This window comes from Podarcis muralis, chromosome 17 (assembly GCF_964188315.1).
Source record: "Podarcis muralis chromosome 17, rPodMur119.hap1.1, whole genome shotgun sequence".
Lineage (NCBI taxonomy): Eukaryota > Metazoa > Chordata > Lepidosauria > Squamata > Lacertidae > Podarcis > Podarcis muralis.
In genome coordinates, this window is record NC_135671.1 from 7,318,152 (window position 1) to 7,337,747 (window position 19,596).

Consider the following 19,596-nt stretch of genomic DNA (forward strand, 5'->3'; position numbering starts at 1 on the left):
GACCAAAGTTTATTGCGCAATAGGTTCAAAGAGCAAATTTTGAACCCCAAGGATGGGGTGACAAAGACTTTTAAAACTTTCCCACCATATCCCAGAATACAGTTCGTACAACATCATTGCTACATCATTGCTACATCACTGACATGTCACAAAAGGGGAGGGGTAGACAGGGGTTACACTAGTTTAACCTTGGCAAACATGTCCAGACAAGTCCTTGGTACAAGATTAGCATAAGCAGACATGGCAGGGCAAGACTCAGGTATAAGATCAGCATAGACAAATATGTCTTAAGTGCCCACCACCCAAAAGTACAATAGAGCTTCCTTTGCATGTCTGGAGCCTGAGGCGAGTCAGGTGATGCGATTTGGCTTCCCCTGGCTAACAATGAGCCCAGCAATTGTCACCTCTGGGAACTTCCTGGAGTCCTTTTTCAAGGGGAAAATAGCTTTGGAATGGAGGAAACTGGGAAAGGAGATGATTTTATATTTTTAAAGCTAGGTAACTTCCCTGACCTGTCAAGTTGAAAGGATACATTCAGGTATAATATTTGTAATATTTAACTTTAAAGATGTGCCCCCCCCCCCAGTAATTTCCGTAACACTTCTAGTCCATTCTTCACATTTCATCGGCATTCTACTGCAAATTTCTCCTATCAAACCCATTTTTGTATGCAGGTTTAACACGTGTACACAGTTTTGCAAGCTATTTCCCCGTATCAAATGCATCTGTGTATGTTATTTTCAGGAATATCTTCACTTTTACGCCCCCTTTCCTCTAATAGATGCATATTTTGTAAATGTTGTTTAATTGGAAAACCGCATTATCAAAGGGTAACGGCGTCTTGGTTCGTGGATTGTTTCAGAAAGTGTGAAGTTGATGCATTCCCCTTTAAATGGAAACCAAAATGCATTTATCCCATGCCCCTAGCTGGGAGTAAGCAGGAAGGCGAATCCTCTGGTGCTAAAATATGTGTGTTGTGGCACAAAGCACTTCATACTGAATCGGAGACAGCAATGCCTGATGGCTGGCAACTCTTCAAAACAAAAGTATTCTGGGAACAACATTGCACATCATTTGGCAAGCCACACATGCCATCAAACCTACCTTTCTGGGCATACACCTACCCTTGCCTTTTGTCCCCAAATAATAATAATAATAATAATAATAATAATAATAATAATAATAATAATAATAAATTATTATTTATACCCCACCCATCTGGCTGGGCTTCCCCAGCCACTCTGGGCAGCTTCCAAAAAATATTAAAACACTCAAACATTAAAAGCTTCCCTAAACAGGGCTGCCGTCAGATGTCTTCTAAAAGTCTGGTAGTTGTTTTTCTCTTTGACATCTGGTGGGAGGGCGTTCCACAGGGAGGGCGCCACTACCGAGAAGGCCCTCTGCCTGGTTCCCTGTAACTTGGCTTCTCGCAGTGAGGGAACTCCCCGAAGGCCCTCGGCGCTGGACCTCAGTGTCCGGGTAGAACGATGGGGGTGGAGACGCTCCTTCAGATATACTGGACCGAGGCCGTTTAAAAGTCTTCCCTTTGAGATTGTGATTCAGGGAACACACGTCACTAAGCTAAGGCAGCCCTGTTGTGGTATGGCTTAGGATCGAAACCATATAAAATCACTGAGTTTCCTGTATGGGAAAGCAATTTGTACTAGAAGCACCCCTCCCTCTCCCCTGAGATTACAGTTCTGATCACTGTGAGCTCTCCAAACCACACCTGCCTTTCTGGTTTCTCAGAGACCTGCAACAAGGACTTGCACTGGGGTTTAGTTCAGTTCTCATATTTAACCCTCTGGTCAGCAGCTACTGTATTTTTCCACCCCCATGTATAAGACAACCCCTATTTTTTTTAACCCAAAATTAATAAATCAATATTTTAAACATCAAGCAGCACAACTTTGGTAGCCCAAAGTTGATAGCCATGGGAAGAGAAGTAGTGGCTTTTTTAAATATTAAAAAAACCCTGGGGTATTCACCATCCATGTGTAAGACGACCCCCAATTTTTTAAGTAAATGTTTTTAGCAAAAAAAACCATACACGGAAAAATAAGGCAATTTTTAACAAGAGCAATTTTTAGTTGGCCAAGGGCTGAAGGACCATCCATGTTTACTCTGCTGTCACTCCCACTGTAAGGCACAGGGCACACTGATAAACTGTGAAAGAACTGCAAGTGTCTCACAAAAACGGATCAATGAAAATTTCCAAAGCTCGCACACCCCACAGAGGAGGCTGCCTGCTGCATCTCAGTATGAGTCACTGCTCTGCCCTTTACTCCTTTGACTTGGCCTCTGTTAGCCGTGGAGACAATTCTGCTACATCTCTTTACTGGATGTGAGCAGAGAATTCAATCGCTTTTGCCTCGATACAGACAGAATTCCCTGAACTCAGAATACTGCCCGTTACGTCTCTGCATGAGTCCCTGCTGTGGCCTCGCCTTCTTTGAATCAGCCTGTGTGAATCAGCAGGGGCGATTCCGCTGCATATGAGCACCGGATGCGAGTCATTCAGTCATTCTTGATGCAGATAAGTTACTTGAGTAGGGCCAGAGGAGGCAGCAGCAGTACAAAAAGTGCTGGTGTAACACAGATGACTCATACAGCAGGTTGCAATGTAGATGTCAAGAGGTTTCTACACCTACACCCACCTCTCTCTGTCCACGTAAGCCAGTTGCATGCTCACACCTTGAGGGCATATTTCACCCAGCAAACGCCATCATGGAGGTCACTAAACTGGGGCAGTGAGGGGGGGTGACCTAGGGCAGAGTTCTGAATAAGTCCCAGCAATAGAGCCCTGGAGGGACACACTCAGCCTCCAAGCCCCTAATAAATAATAATAATAATAATAATAATAATAATAATAATAATAATAATAATAATAAATTGTTATTTATACCCCTCCCATTTGGCTGGGTTCCCCCAGCCACTCTGGGTGGCTTCCAACAAAATATTAAAATACAGTGGTATCCTCGCAAGAGGAATGCCTCACAAGACGGAAAACTCGCAAGATGAAAGGGTTTTTGGTTTTTTGAGTTGCTTCGCAAGACGATTTTCCCTATGGGCTTGCTTTGCAAGACGGAAACATCTTGCAAGTTTGTTTCCTTTTTCTTAAAACCGTTAATACAGTTGTGACTTGACTTCGAGGAGCAACTCATAGAATGTGCTGTGGTAGCCTTTTTTGAGGTTTTTAAAGACTTTGGTGATTTTTGAAGCTTTTCCAAAACTTTTCCGACACCGTGCTTCGCAAGACGAAAAAAAACGCAAGGCGACAAAACTCGCGGAACGAATTAATTTCGTCTTGCGAGGCACCACTGTACAGTAATGCATCAAACATTAAAAGCTTCCCTAAACAGGGCTGCCTTCAGATGTCATCTAAAAGTCTGGTAGCTGTTCTCTTTGACATCTGGTGGGAGGGCGTTCCACAGGAAATATACATTGCTGGGGATCACACTCTGGAGAGCACAGTGGAGGCTGGTCCACTTGGGTCCAATATAACGTACCGGCTCCCTTACTGTTTATACTTTTCACCTCACCATTGCTCAACTGGTTGAATTTTCCCGCAGGTATGGAATCTAACTAGCAATTCCACGTAACACTCAAAGCAAAAAACAAACACACACTTGGTTGTTGTCCTCCGGCAATTGAATTCCTTTGATGTTACATTATTTGCTTTGGAAAGCTGTAATTCCCTTTTAGTCATTTTTGCTAACAAAGGAGGCGTTTGCCTGTTGTCTTAACCTTTGCTCCCCCATATAACACGTGTAAGCCAAGGACCGCTGCATACAGAATAGCTAAAGGATTATGACAAACAACTGGAGTTCAGCAATGCGGTCTATTAAAAGCAATCCTTTGTTGCGCTTCATCACAATTGCTGAATAAAAAAAAGTGCCCCCCCCCTCACATTTTCATTGGTGTGTTGTTGTGCAGTTGTGGTTTGCAACAAAAATGAACCTTGCAACGTGGGAGGAAATGCAGAACTGAAGATCCAATGGATGAGAGTACCTGTGTTGGTGCTCTCGCTCTCTCTCTGAAAGATTAGTTTACTTACCAAATCTTCAAAGAGCTGGTTCATGTGCAGTTCTTTACATCAGAAAAATTTCACAGGCAGTAAAACTTAGTTAAATAAAGTTGACACTGCAGGGGGAGGCCTTCCCTGAGGGGACTCCATGGCTTGCCAGTGTCACGGCTGCTAATTTTCTTGCCGGTATCTGCACCACGTGCCCAGAAATATTGCTATATTGTCCCCTCTTTCTGGGCACGTGGTGCAGATACCGTCAAGAAAATCAGCATTGCTCACAAACAGGGGCTGCTGGTTTTTCAAGGGGGCCTTTATAGTTCCCATGTTGATCATCCTTTTAAAATTATGAACATGACTCACTGGTTGAGATAAAGTTGCCCCTCATCTTTCAGCACTGCAGCAATGCGTCTCTCCCAATTAGGGCTACGATTTATATTTCATAAGAAGAAAATCTATTCTTTTTTAAAAAAAACAAAAAGCACACCGTCAGTGCTAACTACTGAAGCAGAACTTAAAAACGAAACAAAAACCCCAATAAAACGACGAAGTGGAAATCCCCCAAACACAGTTAGCCACCTGTTTTGCAGGCTAAGCCTTTAGCAGCAGCTTCAACCTTAGCAAGTAACCGAAGGATGGGGAACCCTCCAGATGTCATTGAACTCCCCTCAGCCCTGGCCATTGTCTAAGGATGACAGGAACGGAAGCCCAGCCACATCTGGGGAGCTGCAGGTTTCCCGCCCCTGAAATAAACCTGTCCCACTATTTTATTCCCATATCAAGAACAGCCTTGCCTGTTTCATTTCTGTCTGCCAAGCTGCTGTTAAAGGCACAGGGGCAGAAGAGGGTGGTCAGGTGTAAAAAGCTGGGATTTCAACAGGTGAACCTTGTTGCATGACAAGCAACACCTGTTTAAATTCCCTTTTCCACACCAATTATTAAATGTTCAGGAGCCCTGTCATAGATAGATAGATAGATAGATAGATAGATAGATAGATAGATAGATAGATAGATATAGATGGGTAGATATGTACAGACACACACCCACATATCTTATTCATCCACCCTAGGGGCAGAGGAAGAAAATGAAAATGGCAACCCTAGCGATGACTGTTCATGATACTACTACTACTACTACTACTACTACTACTACTACTACTACTAAAGGTAAAGGTACCCCTGCCCGTACGGGCCATTCGTGTCCGACTCTAGGGTTGTGCGCCCATCTCACTTAAGAGGCCGGGGGCCAGCACTGTCCGGAGACACTTCCGGGTCACGTGGCCAGCGTGACGAAGCTGCTCTGGCGAGCCTGCACCAGCGCAGCACACGGAAACGCCGTTTACCTTCCCGCTATAAAGCGGTCCCTATTTATCTACTTGCACTTTAAGGGTGCTTTCGAACTGCTAGGTGGGCAGGAGCTGGGACCAAAAGACGGGAGCTCACCCAGCCGCGGGGATTCTAACTGCCGACCATGCGATCGGCAAGCCCTAGGCGCTGAGGTTTTACCCACAGCGCCACCCGTGTCCCTACACTACTACTACTACTACTACTAATTTATTAGTTATACCCCACCACTCTGGGTGGCTTCCAACAGAATAAAAAAGTGATAAATTATCAAACATTAAATACTTCCCTAAACAGGGCTGCCTTCAGATGTCTTCTATTTATTTTTTTTAATAAATTTTTATTCATATTTGCACATATATACAGAAAAAACATAAACAAAAAAATTCACCACATACCTTATACAAATTATATCCACTTCACAAATCATAAATAAAATACATAACTAAGTTAATCTCAACTGAGCCTTGGACTTCCCTCCACTCCTTTGGTAAGTATCGAATAAATTATATAATCACATACTTTTTAACTCTTTTACATAAGCCTTTCCCGCTGTTAGAGTTATTTCAACCCCGCCAGTGTCACCTGAGATTTAGATCCCATATACATTAAATATTTCTTCCAATTATCATGAAATTTCTGTTCGTCTTGGTCCCTTAATCTTCCTGATATTCTATCAAGCTCCGCATAGTTTAACATTTTAACCTGCCATTCATTTATATTGGGTATTACTTCTAATTTCCAATTTTGTGCTAACATAATTCTTGCAGCTGTCGTAGCATATAGAAACAAGGTCTTATCTTCTTTTTTAATTTCTTTACCGACCATTCCTAACAAAAAAGCTTCTGGCTTTTTGGGAAATGTATATTTCAAGATTTTTTTAAGTTCATTGTAAACCAATTCCCAAAAGCCTCTCACTTTGCAACACGTCCACCACATATGATAGAGGTCACCTTCTACCTTCTACCCTTCAGATGTCTTCTAAAAGTCAGATAGTTGTTTATTTCCTTGCCATCTGATGGGAGGGCGTTTCACAGGGTGGGTGCCACTACCAAGAAGGCCCTCTGCCTGCTTCCCTGCAACCTCACTTCTTGCAAAGAGGGAACCACCAGAAGGCCCTCAGAGTTGGACCTCAGTGTCCAGGCTGAATGATAGGGGTGGAGACGCTCCTTCAGGTATAGTGGGCCCAGGCCGTTTAGGGCTTTAAAGGACAGCACCAACACCGAATTATGCTCGGAAACGTACTGATATTCTGGATCTGAGTCCGTCCTTAATGCCTCTAGATGGCCAATCACGTTCTAAAATACTCAAAATGCTAGACATAATTTCAAAAGTACCAGTGATATAATGCTCTCTTTTTTAGTCAGCCTGTTACCACTCCTTACCAAGAGGGAGAATGGGAACTCTCAAGTGAGATGGCTCAATTAAACCTCCATGTTCAGAGGCAGTTTGCCACTGAAGACGAAAGGTTGGGAACAGCGACACACCCTGTTTGTGAGTTCCCAAAGGCACCTCTATGGCCACAGGCAGGGCAGAACGAATGCTGGGCTAAAGGAGCTTTTGATCTGACCAGAAGGGCCTTTCTCGTATTCCTAAGGACAATGTCAGGTTTTGTCTTTCATTATAATTTTGATGTTTGGTACTGTATCTGATTCAACCTGCCTTCTGCTCTTGGGCTTTCATCCGCCAGGCAAAGGTTTCCCTGATGTGATGGAGTGATGAGGAATTCCTTGTGGCTGAAGCATCTGATCTGTTGTGCAGCTGTTAAAATGGTGATGGTCCCTGGTAGGATGGAGGAGGGAGGTGGAGGTGGAAATTTGCCTGATTTGCCTCTGATTTGCCTAATTGGAGCCCTGGATATCAGGCGGGTAAGGAACTTTGTTCTTTTTTTGGTATTTGACATCAAAGCAAAACAATCTAGAGGGGGAAAACACAGTGCTTAATGTTCGAGGACATCCTGAGCCACAGGGTAGGCTAAAAAAACCAGGAATGTAGGCAGTCCCTGGTATCAGATCTCCCATCTGGACCACTCAAGCTTCCTGTAACGTTCAAAATGTACCCTTTGATTCTACCCACCAATGTCCCTTTGCATAATGAATCAGGTGATCAGACACTAATCCCATTTGCCTCTTGATGCTGCGACAGAGGGAATATTTTTTGGGGAGATTCAGCAGGCAGGAGGTGGTTTCTCAATGCTCATTCTGCCCCCAAATTCTTCCCTTCAATCTAGTCTCCCCAGTCATTTTAGTTCATTGGGGATCTGGGAGTGAATAAGGCTGGGGAATGGCCATAAAGGTAAAGGTACCCCTGCCCGTACGGGCCAGTCTTGCCAGACTCTAGGGTTGTGCGCCCATCTCACTCAAGAGGCCGGGGGCCAGCGCTGTCCGCAGACACTTCCGGGTCACGTGGCCAGCGTGACATCGCTGCTCTGGTGAACCAGAGCTGCACACGGAAACGCCGTTTACCTTCCCGCTAGTAAGCGGTCCCTATTTATCTACTTGCACCCGGGGGTGCTTTCGAACTGCTAGGTTGGCAGGCGCTGGGACCGAACGACGGGAGCGCACCCCTCCGCAGGGATTCGAACCGCCGACCTTTCGATCGGCAAGCCCTAGGCGCTGAGGCTTTTACCCACAGCGCCACCTGCGTCCCTGGGGAATGGCCATGGGAGTACATAAATTGGGAACGAGCCCCCACTCTCACCTGCTAATTCTTCCCTCCCTTTCATTACATTTGTATTGCCTTGATAAGCAGGTGGTTGGAATCTTTTCATCAAGGAATCCTGTTCTTTTCTTTTCTGAGATTGTGCAGAAAGGTTCTCTGCTCCTCAAAAAAAACCCCAGCACTGACTTTAATTTGTTGTGATCTTTTAATCAAGTACTTTTTAAATTGTTGCACTTATCTTTACCAAGACTAATACATGTTTATTCTCTTAAATTTCTATAATTTCCTAATTTTCTACAGAAGTGATGGTGTGCTGGGAAGTTGTTATAGAAAATATGTATTAGGAAATTATTATATATAGATGTATTGTGTTTAAAGTGTTGTTGTTTTTTGTTGACTTTTTTTGTTGGAACTAACAAAGCAAAATTAAAAGTGGGGGGGGGGGGGAGGAGGAAAAAGAAAGTGGGAGATTGCATCTACCCTCCCTGCAAACAGATAAGAATGACTGTTCCTCAAGCAGCCAAAGTCAGCTCAGCTCCATGCAAACAAGTCAGATACTAAACAAGCAAATGAACTCTCAACAAACAGGTTGTTGGAAGCACTCATTGTTTTGAAAAGAGTGGAAGCAGAAATAATGTCCCTCTAGCTGTATTCCTACCACACACTGTGGCTGCATGCACACAATGTCTTTAAAGCACATTTGAAGCACATTATTTCCCTCTGAGCGCTGTAGTTTACACCTCACAGAGTGTCAGGAATGAGCCAGCACCAAGCGAAGGTTTGCAGCCGACTGTAGAAAGCAGCCAGGAACAGAGAGGCTGCTTTGATGTTAGTCATATAGGGGAAAGCCGTCAGCTGCATATTTCAGCTCCTCCTGACTTTGACGTGCAAGCTGATAAAGACAGTAGCGGAGAGCAGGTTAGAACGCAGTCAAAGCTTGCTGGAAGCACAAACAGGTGGGAAAGAGTTAAGAGACAGCCTCTCAGAAAAGGAGGAGGAGGGAGCTGACCCACTATGTCCGAGGAGTCGGCGAATGGGAGGGCTGCAAGACAGGAAGCAAAACAAAAGAAGTAAGAATATCTTCTGTAAATACCGGAAGGAGGCTTCAGAAGGGTCATCTTGAGTACAGTGGTACCTCGAGTTAGAGATGCTTCAGGTTACAGATGCTTCAGGTTACAGACTCCGCTAACCCAGAAATAGTACCTCGGGTTAAGAACTTTGCTTCAGGATGAGAACAGAAACGCTCTGGCGCAGCGCGACAGCAGCAGTAGGCCTCGTTAGCTAAAGTGGTACCTCAGGTTAAGAACAGTTTCAGGTTAAGAACAGACCTCCAGAATGAATTAAGTTCTTAACCCGAGGTACCACTGCAATGGTGCTGGAGGCTTTGTTAGAGTTGTCCAGAGCTATCGGTTTGCTTTTGCAATAAATTCACCTTTTTAATTAGCTAGGCTTACTGTGTTATGAAGGGACGCGGGTGGCGCTGTGGGTAAAAGCCTCAGCGCCTAGGGCTTGCCGATCGAAAGGTCGGCGGTTCGAGTCCCTGCGGCGGGGTGCGCTCCCGCTGCTCGGTCCCAGCGCCTGCCAACCTAGCAGTTCGAAAGCACCCCCGGGTGCAAGTAGATAAATAGGGACTGCTTACTGGCGGGAAGGTAAACGGCGTTCCGTGTGCTGCGCTGGCTCGCCAGATGCAGCTTCATCACGCTGGCCACGTGACCCGGAAGTGTCTCCGGACAGCGCTGGCTCCTGGCCTCTTGAGTGAGATGAGCGCACAACCCTAGAGTCTGTCAAGACTGGCCTGTACGGGCAGGGGTACCTTTACCTTTACCTTTACTGTGTTACCAAGCTGAGAACCTGGACTCCTGACACAGAGTTACCCTTAACCAACTGGAGTACCCAGGATTCTTTGACGGTGGGAAATGTGCTTTAATGGTATAGTGTTTGGTAAGCCTCATCCCCTTTCTCTGCTCCAGCTGCTCTTTCCCATTGGCCTGTGGCTTCCGCACAGAAATGAGTTCTGCCTTAGCCACAACCGGGTTTGCACCAGGGGTGGGCAGTGCAAACCTTGGCTCAGGAGAAAGTGGCTGAGGTGCACAAGGAACAGGGTTGGGTCCTTGGGGTGTGAGGGGCCATGCTGAGTCCCCAGACAAAAAGCTCTTGAGGCTCCAATGGGCACCCTGGGGCGTCCTAGGGTGCATATCTCTAATGCAGGAGAATCTGAGAGCAGAGATTGCCTTCCCCAGAGCCTTCTCCGTGGCACTGTAGATGTGACAGGCAGCAATGCCAAGGAACATTTGAGTCAAGTGTGAGGATTACTCACTGCGGGTTTTTGGAAAAAGTGCATTTTACTGTCTGATGGACAGAGTCCTTCAGGGAGCATCATCAGCTCCTATGAATTTCCTGCGCTAGAACATAGCCTTGGCAGAGGGACGCAGCTGGAAGAAATGCAAAAAGGCCCTCGTGAAGGTCAGAGAGCTCTTGAGGAAAATCACACATGACAGAAGTCTGGCTGTGCACAGCCTGAAACTCTTGCCTTCCTGCTTGCCCTGGAGCCATTATGCCAATAAACGAGACATTTGACACATGCAAAACAAAAACAAAACCACGATGGTAGATGAGATCATGCAGCCTTTCTTCCTGCTGTTAAGCACCTATCAGGAGTTTGCGCTGAAGCCTCAAGCATATAGGAAGCTGCTTTATACTGGACTTTATATTGGACCGGTGTATTGCCTACTCTCTAAGGGACGCGGGTGGAGCTGTGGGTTAAACCACAGAGCCTAGGGCTTGCCGATCAGAAGGTCGGCGGTTCGAATCCCTGTGACGGGGTGAGCTACCGTTGCTCGGTCCCAGCTCCTGCCAACCTAGCAGTTCGAAAGCACGTCAAGGTGCAAGTAGATAAATAGGTACCACTCCAGCGGGAAGGTAAATGGCATTTCCGTGCGCTGCTCTGGTTCGCCAGAAGTGGCTTAGTCATGCTGGCCACATGACCCGGAAGCTGTACGCCGGCTCCCTCGGCCAATAAAGCGAGATGAGCGCTGCAACCCCAGAGTCGTCCGCGACTGGACCTAATAGTCAGGGGTCCCTTTACCTTTACCTTTTTATTGCCTACTCTGGCCGGCAACAGCTCTCTAGGTTTCAGGCAATGGTCTCTCCCAGACATACCTGGAGGTGCCAGGAAGCATAGAGCACATGAAACCGATGCTCTATTGCTCGGTTCCAACATTGGAATAGCTCATGAGCAAATTTGTCAGTAGCAGACAGCCTAATGTTGCATCATCTAATAAGATGGAAAACTGTTTATCTCACCTTTTTCTAGCAGGCAGTTAGGCTGACGGAATATTTTCCACAAGGCCTGCAAATCCTAACGCACTGCTTGGATGCCACTCCAGTTGAAAAAAACAGGACATTTCCCAGAAGATGGATTTGACATTGGATTGCAAACGGTTCCCAAAGGGACGTGTGAAATTCCTCCAGTCACAATTCACACACTGTATGCATTCTGTAACAGAAAGAGCTATGTGGTGCAGCCAATCAGATTTCAATGTGCAGTGACACAACACGAGAAGGCAACTGAGAGTAAAGGCAACCGAAAGAAATGAGAGGAAAAAATGCAAGAAATGCCAAGAAACAGTTGACGGAGATTATTTTTGGCAGTGCTGAAAAAATTGTGGGGAAACGGCTCAGCTCTAATTCTAATACAAAATTAGGAAATGATTCTGGTTACTGTGCTTGATTCATTAAGTGCTACTAAACATACATTAGGGTTGCGATCCTATACACACTTTCCTATAATTAAAGCACACTGAATGTAGTGGGGCCTCCTTTTGAGTTGACGTGCATCAGATTGCACGGCCAAAGAGCCCTTTTGCCAGCGCCCTCATGATCCGCCATCTCTGTAGACTCTCCTAAGTAGTACACAGTTTGTCCTGAAGAGGGAAAAGATGCAATTCACGCTTTCATATGGGCCAGCACAGGCTTTGGGCCAACAGCTGTAAGACAAGTTTGTCAAGAACATCTGTAACCTCTTAGAATGAACATACTGGCAAAAGCTTTCTCTTGATTAAATAGCCAAAGGGGTGCGGGAAATCCATGGCAACGAGGTTTGTTAATTTGAATCCTTTTCTAGTTATTGTTTCAGTGTGTTATTTTTCCAAACACAAATATGGTAATCTTTATTCACTTTAAAATTCAAAGACATTTTTCATAAGCAAGCGTTAAAATGTATTCACTGGAGGTAGTGGGTTTTGGAAACATTATATCATTATTTGCTGGAAGTGATTAAACAAAATGTTATTAAAAGCTGTCCTCTTGGAACGAGCTTTTTGTGCTGTATTATTATTATTTCTCTTGTTATTATTGTTGTTGTTAGTTGTAGTAATATGATGGTGCAACATGACGCTTTTCAGCTTCTTCTTATGTCTAACAAAAGCATATCCAAGATGTCCCAAGTTTTGAAGGTCTATACACAACCACTGTCCTGTGCTTTCTGAACAGGTCTTTGGAGTCAGCATGTTGAGAAACATAAGCCATTCAAGCAAATCCACTTCATGCCTGGGAAGATCTCCCTGTGTACGTGTACTTTGTGTACTCTGAAAACAAAACAAGTCTATAGACAGAAAACGTACAAAAGGGCAGGATACTAATGCCGTGTTTCAGTTCTTGTTAAACATTTCTGGTTCCTAGAAGGCTGATTGTCAGGCATCCTTGCATAAAGCTGTGTAGCCTAGCTCCAATATAGCAATAATTGTAATAATAATAATAATAATAATAATAATAATAATAATAATACATATATCTTTCTGAAAATAAGTAGGAAGTCTTTAGGCAGAACAAGATCAGCAGATCAGTATTTTCAAATGTGAGTGGTGCTGAAACGTTGTGAACAGTGGTGTACGCTACATTAGCCTGCATGGCTGAGGGTAAAACTACTACTTTTCTGAAAAAAGTCCCTTTATTATAAGGAATTAAAATCGCCGAAAAATTGATGCTTTTGAATTCTGGTGCTGGAGGAGACTCTTGAGAGTCCCATGGACTGCAAGAAGATCAAACCTCTCCATTCTGAAGGAAATCAGCCCTGAGTGCTCACTGGAAGGACAGATCGTGAAGCTGAGGCTCCAATACTCTGGCCACCTCATGTGAAGAGAAGACTCCTTGGAAAAGACCCTGATGTTGGGAAAGATGGAGGGCACAAGGAGAAGGGGACGACAGAGGACGAGATGGTTGGACAGTGTTCTCGAAGCTACCAGCATGAGTCTGACCAAACTGCGGGAGGCAGTGGAAGACAGGAGTGCCTGGCGTTCTCTGGTCCATGGGGTCACAAAGAGGCGGACACGACTAAACGACAACAAAATCTTACAAAATAGCGGGCAAGCTTTTGAGTCCACAAGAACTGCTAATTAAGCTGACTGCAACGCAAAGCAGCAGGCTGGTGAGTAAGGTATAGAAGCCATCATATCTGCATTGATCAAAAGTTCATTTTTGTTGTCTAGTCTTGTAAGCGAGATAACTATGGGTGTGTGGCTAGGGGCATTGTCACGAAGAGCACCTGTACTTCAGAACTGACAACTACAGTACACCACTGGCTATAAAGGAAGCGAAACCATTTGAAGCAGAAAAGTGAGGGGCGGCAGAGGGTGCTGAACCATTCTTGTTCTGATCATTTCCCCAATCCATCCAAAACCTCATCTCAGCAGTTTTTCTCCTGCCCAGTCTCCAAGATCAATCAGAAAAAAAACATAGTTGGTAAACATAATTGCTGTGGTTGTAGGGGAAGGGAGGTGTGTGGTTGTTTGCAGAAAAAAGCACCAGGCAGATCGATTTGGCACCCTTACCCAGAAGCCATTTTTCTCCACTTGAAATCACTAGCCCTGGGCTTTATAGCAGTTTAGCAGCAACTTGTGTTGAAAGGACATGTGTATGATGCCATCCCATCAAATTTTTCCTTTTTTATTTAATGACTCTCAGAAAACGGTTGCTGCTGCTTCACGCCCTGTATTAGGGAACTCTATGGCCCCTTCAATTCTTATTAAGGTTCCAGAGTGAACACAAAGGTTCAAATAATAGGAAATCAGTGAAGCCAAACAGGACTGGCACCAGACTTCAAGGTGCCCTTGGCAGAGTGCATCTTATTTGATACCATTTTAATCTAAATATTCACCTCATTTTCCTAATATGGCACCATGATTGAGATTTTTGTCCATAATACATTTGCTTTATTGCAGTTAAAGGTAAAGGTACCCCTGCCCGTACGGGCCAGTCTTGACAGACTCTGGGGTTGTGCGCCCATCTCACTCAAGCGGCCGGGAGCCAGCGCTGTCCGCAGACACTTCCGGGTCACGTGGCCAGCGTGACATCGCTGCTCTGGCGAGCCAGAGCCGCACACGGAAACGCCGTTTACCTTCCTGCTAGAAAGCGGTCCCTATTTATCTACTTGCACCCGGGGGTGCTTTCGAACTGCTAGGTTGGCAGGCGCTGGGACTGAACAACGGGAGCGCACCCCGCTGCGGGGATTCGAACCGCCGACCTTTCGATCGGCAATCCCTAGGCGCTGAGGCTTTTTATTGCAGTTGTTTTTAATCAAATGCCTGAAATTGGTGGGTTGCATGAGGGGAAATATACCAAAGCTCATTCCAGGTAAGATTCGGTTGCTGATGGTGAGGAAGGACCTGACAAATGAGGGACCTAAGAATCAGCTACTCATGAATCTGGAACAGCTGTTGCTAACCCAAGTGAGAACTCTAAAGGACCTTTTTCAGCAGTGATTGATTTGCCTGCTATGCCCTCTCCTGGAAAACAGAAACCTCACACCCATTAGACATGCATCGGTAAACTTCCAGATTATATAGTGGTGTTATGTACTGAGTTGACTAGGATCCAAATTGCAGCAGTCTGATTGGTCCTAGAATAATAGGATTCAGAATGCAGCAGTCTGATTGGTCCTAGAACAATAGGATCCAGAATGCAGCAGTCTGATTGGTCCGCAGGAGCCACCCAATCCAACTCCAGGTGGAAGTGAATTCGCAACCTGATTGGCCTACAGGAGAATCCCGGAATTAGCCAATCACATGGGGTCCATTGTGTAAATAATGTATATAAAGCAGACATTTCGGGGGAAATTCCATTCCTCACTACTATGAGCTGAATAAAGAGCATGAAATCCACACTCGACTCCGAGTATATTTCAAGTGGGGATGTGTATCAAGAAAGTTCAGAAACTTTAGCTGGTCCAGAATGTAGCTGCCCAGTTAACTGTTGCCAGGCATATGGATTATGTTTTACACCAGTATTGTGAAATCTGCCTTGGCTGCCCACTCTGTTTCCAAGCAAAATTCTAGGTTCTGATTCCCCAACTTTTAACTCCCTAAGAAGATTGGGGACAAGGGTACCTTTGAGATCACCTCTTCTCAGAAGGCTTTATATATAACATATGATTTTTTGTTTTATATATTTCAATAATTTTACAATCATTTTAACATTTCAAAACTTTGTAGGTAGGTCTTTCTGTCCTACATTTTCTGCCCAGTTGATGCTGCAAACCAATTTGTCAGGCTGAGGTGGCAACCCAAATTGCACTTTAAGCAATGTATGGGATGTTTGCAATTTGGTTCTTAAGGCTGTCATCTAATGGACCCTCAAATCAGGCGTAATCATACGGAACGGCAGGAGGAGTCCCACCAGATTTCAGAACGTACAGAAAGCCTTCTGAGAATTGAATTGAAAAATATGTTTTAAATAACATTTGTAAAAAACAAAACAAAACCCAGAAGCTTTCTTTTTGGGAATTATAGGAACAGAACTACCCAGACTGTGTAAAAATTTATTCATGTACAGTGGTACCCCGCAAGACGAATGCCTCGCAAGACGGAAAACCCGCAAGACGAAAGGGTTTTCTGTTTTGGAGGCGCTTCGCAAGACGAATTTCCCTATGGGCTTGCATCGCAAGACGAAAGCCCATAGGGAAATGCTGGCGGTCGGGAGCAAAGACTTTCGCCCACAGCCGGCCTTCAGAAGAGGACCTCTTCTGAAGGCCGGCGGGGGGCAAAAGTCTTTGCTCCCCCCCCGCCTGCCTTCCCCCCGCCTGCCGGGGGCGATCTTAAAATGCTGGCGGGCGGGAGCGAAGCGTTCGCTGCCGACCCCCAGCATTTTAAAATCTCCAAGGGACAGCAGAGAAGTCTCTGTCCCGGGGAGATTTTAAAATGCTGGGGGTCGGGAGCGAAGCGTTAGCTGCCGACCCCCAGCATTTTAAAATCTCCCCCTGTCCCGGGGAGGTTTTAAAATGCTGGGGGTCGGGAGCGAAGCGTTAGCTGCCGACCCCCAGCATTTTAAAATCTCCCCGTGTCCCGGGAAGGTTTTAAAATGCTGGGGGTCGGGAGCGAAGCGCTGCCGACCCCCTGCATTTTAAAATCTCCCCGTGTCCCGGGAAGGTTTTAAAATGCTGGGGGTCGGGAGCGAAGCGCTGCCGACCCCCTGCATTTTAAAATCTCCCCGTGTCCCGGGAAGGTTTTAAAATGCTGGGGGTCGGGAGCGAAGCGCTGCCGACCCCCTGCATTTTAAAATCTCCCCGTGTCCCGGGAAGGTTTTAAAATGCTGGGGGTCGGGAGCGAAGCGCTGCCGACCCCCTGCATTTTAAAATCTCCCCGTGTCCCGGGAAGGTTTTAAAATGCTGGGGGTCGGGAGCGAAGCGCTGCCGACCCCCTGCATTTTAAAATCTCCCCGTGTCCCGGGAAGGTTTTAAAATGCTGGGGGTCGGGAGCGAAGCGCTGCCGACCCCCTGCATTTTAAAATCTCCCCGTGTCCCGGGAAGGTTTTAAAATGCTGGGGGTCGGGAGCGAAGCGCTGCCGACCCCCTGCATTTTAAAATCTCCCCGTGTCCCGGGAAGGTTTTAAAATGCTGGGGGTCGGGAGCGAAGCGCTGCCGACCCCCTGCATTTTAAAATCTCCCCGTGTCCCGGGAAGGTTTTAAAATGCTGGGGGTCGGGAGCGAAGCGCTGCCGACCCCCTGCATTTTAAAATCTCCCCGTGTCCCGGGAAGGTTTTAAAATGCTGGGGGTCGGCAGCCCGACCCCCAGCATTTTAAAATCTTCCCGGGACACGGGGAGATTTTAAAATGCTGGGGGTCGGCAGCGCTTCGCTCCCGACCCCCAGCATTTTAAAACGCTGTTCCGAAGGGGGGGGGACATCTGCCCCAGCCGCCCCACTTCGGAAAGCTGTTCCGAAGCGGGGCGGGGGCGGGAACACCTTCTGAAGGCGGGCGGGGGGCGAAAGTCTTTGTCCCCCCTGCCTGCCTTCCCAGGGGCTTTTAAATCGCCTCGGAGAGCGGAGAAGTCCTCCGCTGTCCCGGGGTTTTTTAAAATGCTGGGGGTGGGAAGAAAAGCCCTTGTTCCCCCCCCCCCCAGCCTTCAGAAGAGGTCCGGGGACAGACTGTCCCCGGACCTGGTCTGAAGGCGGTTTCCCTAGGAACGCATTAATTGATTTTCAATGCATTCCTATGGGAAACCGTGCATCGCAAGACGAAAAAACCGCAAGACGAAGAGACTTGCGGAACGAATTAATTTCGTCTTGCGAGGCACCACTGTATGTGACTACAGCAGCAAGAATGTTACTTGCCCAAAAATGGAAAGAATAAGTCCCAGCAAAAGAAGAATGGATACAAAAACTTATGGACTATGCAAAAATGACGAAACTAACCAGAAAAATAAGAAATCAAGATAACAAACTTTTTGTTTAATAAAAGAATGGAAATGGTTTATTGAATATTTACAAACTGTAAACAGATAAGAACATTGGCAGGATTATTGTAATAACCTGCAGTTTTATAAGCGTATATATTTAAAGTAGATTGATAAATGAGGAAATTAAGTTAATTTGGATATGCAGAAAATATTAAAAAATAAATTTAAGGAAGGGGGGGGAAGGAAGTCAAGTTTTGTAGGAAGAACTTCCTGACAGTAAGAGCTGTTTGACAGTGGAATTTGCTGCCAAGGAGTGTGGTGGAGTCTCCTTCTTTGGAGGTCTTTAAGCAGAGGCTTGACAACCATATGTCAGGAGTGCTCTGATGGTGTTTCCTGCTTGGCAGGGGGTTGGACTCGATGGCCCTTGTGGTCTCTTCCAACTCTATGATTCTATGACAGTAGAAAGCAGCAGCCACATATATGCCAAATTTGAGGTTGCCTTTTGGAATGTTGTTTCTTTAGGGAAATCACTCAGAAAGCTAATTTGCTGACAAATTATGGTAGGCTTTCTGAACAGGCAAGGATTTGCTTCCAAGACCACACGGATTAGAATCTAATTTAGATTTGGTGGGCGAGAAAGCAAAGCGCGGAGATGCTCTGTGACGTCACGAAGAGATGGTCCAATCGGGTGCAGCTGAAGTGGCTGTTGCCCCTAGAGAACTCGTGGCAACCGCAACTTTCGTCTCGTGACGTAACAAGAACGCGGCGACTGCGGGAGAGCGTCGCATATGTCACGTGACCGCAAAAAAGAGGCGCGTCGCATTGTTTGCGTCGATTCTAATCCGTAACGTAGAGATAGGATAACGGAAGAGTCACAATTTTCAGAACGAGAGAGGAGATGCAGCGGTCTTAGCAAAAATAACAGTCTTGTGGCACCTGAAAGACTGGCCACGTTATTACAGCATACTCTTCCCTGAATCAGAGTTCACTTAGAATAACAGAATCATAGAATTGTAGAGCTTGGAAGGGACCCCATCAGTTGCATGAAGTTATACATGGGTGAAAAAATAATAATAATGTTGGAGTCAAATGGCAATGGGATTCAAAAAGTACAGTCTGTGATATTTCAATTATTAGACCTGGCTTAAATGATTGCAAAACGAGCACAGTAATTCTCTAGAGAAGGCTGGGGAAACCCAGCCAGATGGGCGGGGTATAAATAGTAAATTGTTATAAATTATTATTATTACTCACTCTTCTACATTCCGGCCCCCACCACAGCTGTGTGTATATATATTTCCTTTCAATGCAGGATTTCACTTCATCTGATGAAACGGACTCTCTGGGGAAAGCTTTTTTCGTGTTTTCTTTAAGACACCACAAGGATTACCTGTTCCCGCAGCAGCAGCAGTTTGCGACAACATAATATCATAAGTACTGCTTAAGTTAACGTCGGTGATGAGAAAGGATGGAAACCGTTGCCTCTAATCTGAACCAAAGTATAACCGAGCAGTTCCATGCTGAAATTTCCCTTTATTGTCAGAAGAGGGGTTGCTATACATAAAAGCTCGAAAGCAATTTCCACTGATTAAATTCAACGCGTATTTCTTATTTCCACTCTGGAGGTGGGGGGGGGGGGTAGGTAGTGTGATGCCCCAAATTGGTGTGGCAGGAGCGGATAGCAGGGAAGATTCAAGGGCAATCAAACAAATATCTAAAACATTTCACTGTAGCATCGTATCAGAAACATTTTTTAAATAATTGCAGAATTGGGATTGGCATCTTTTCAAAACGAGAGCAAGGGCATCGAGTGGTACTGGGAACAATCCTACTTGCGTTTTCCAATGTATTTCTTACCGATGTGGGAGGGGGGGAATCGGCAAATTTTCATTCTGAAAG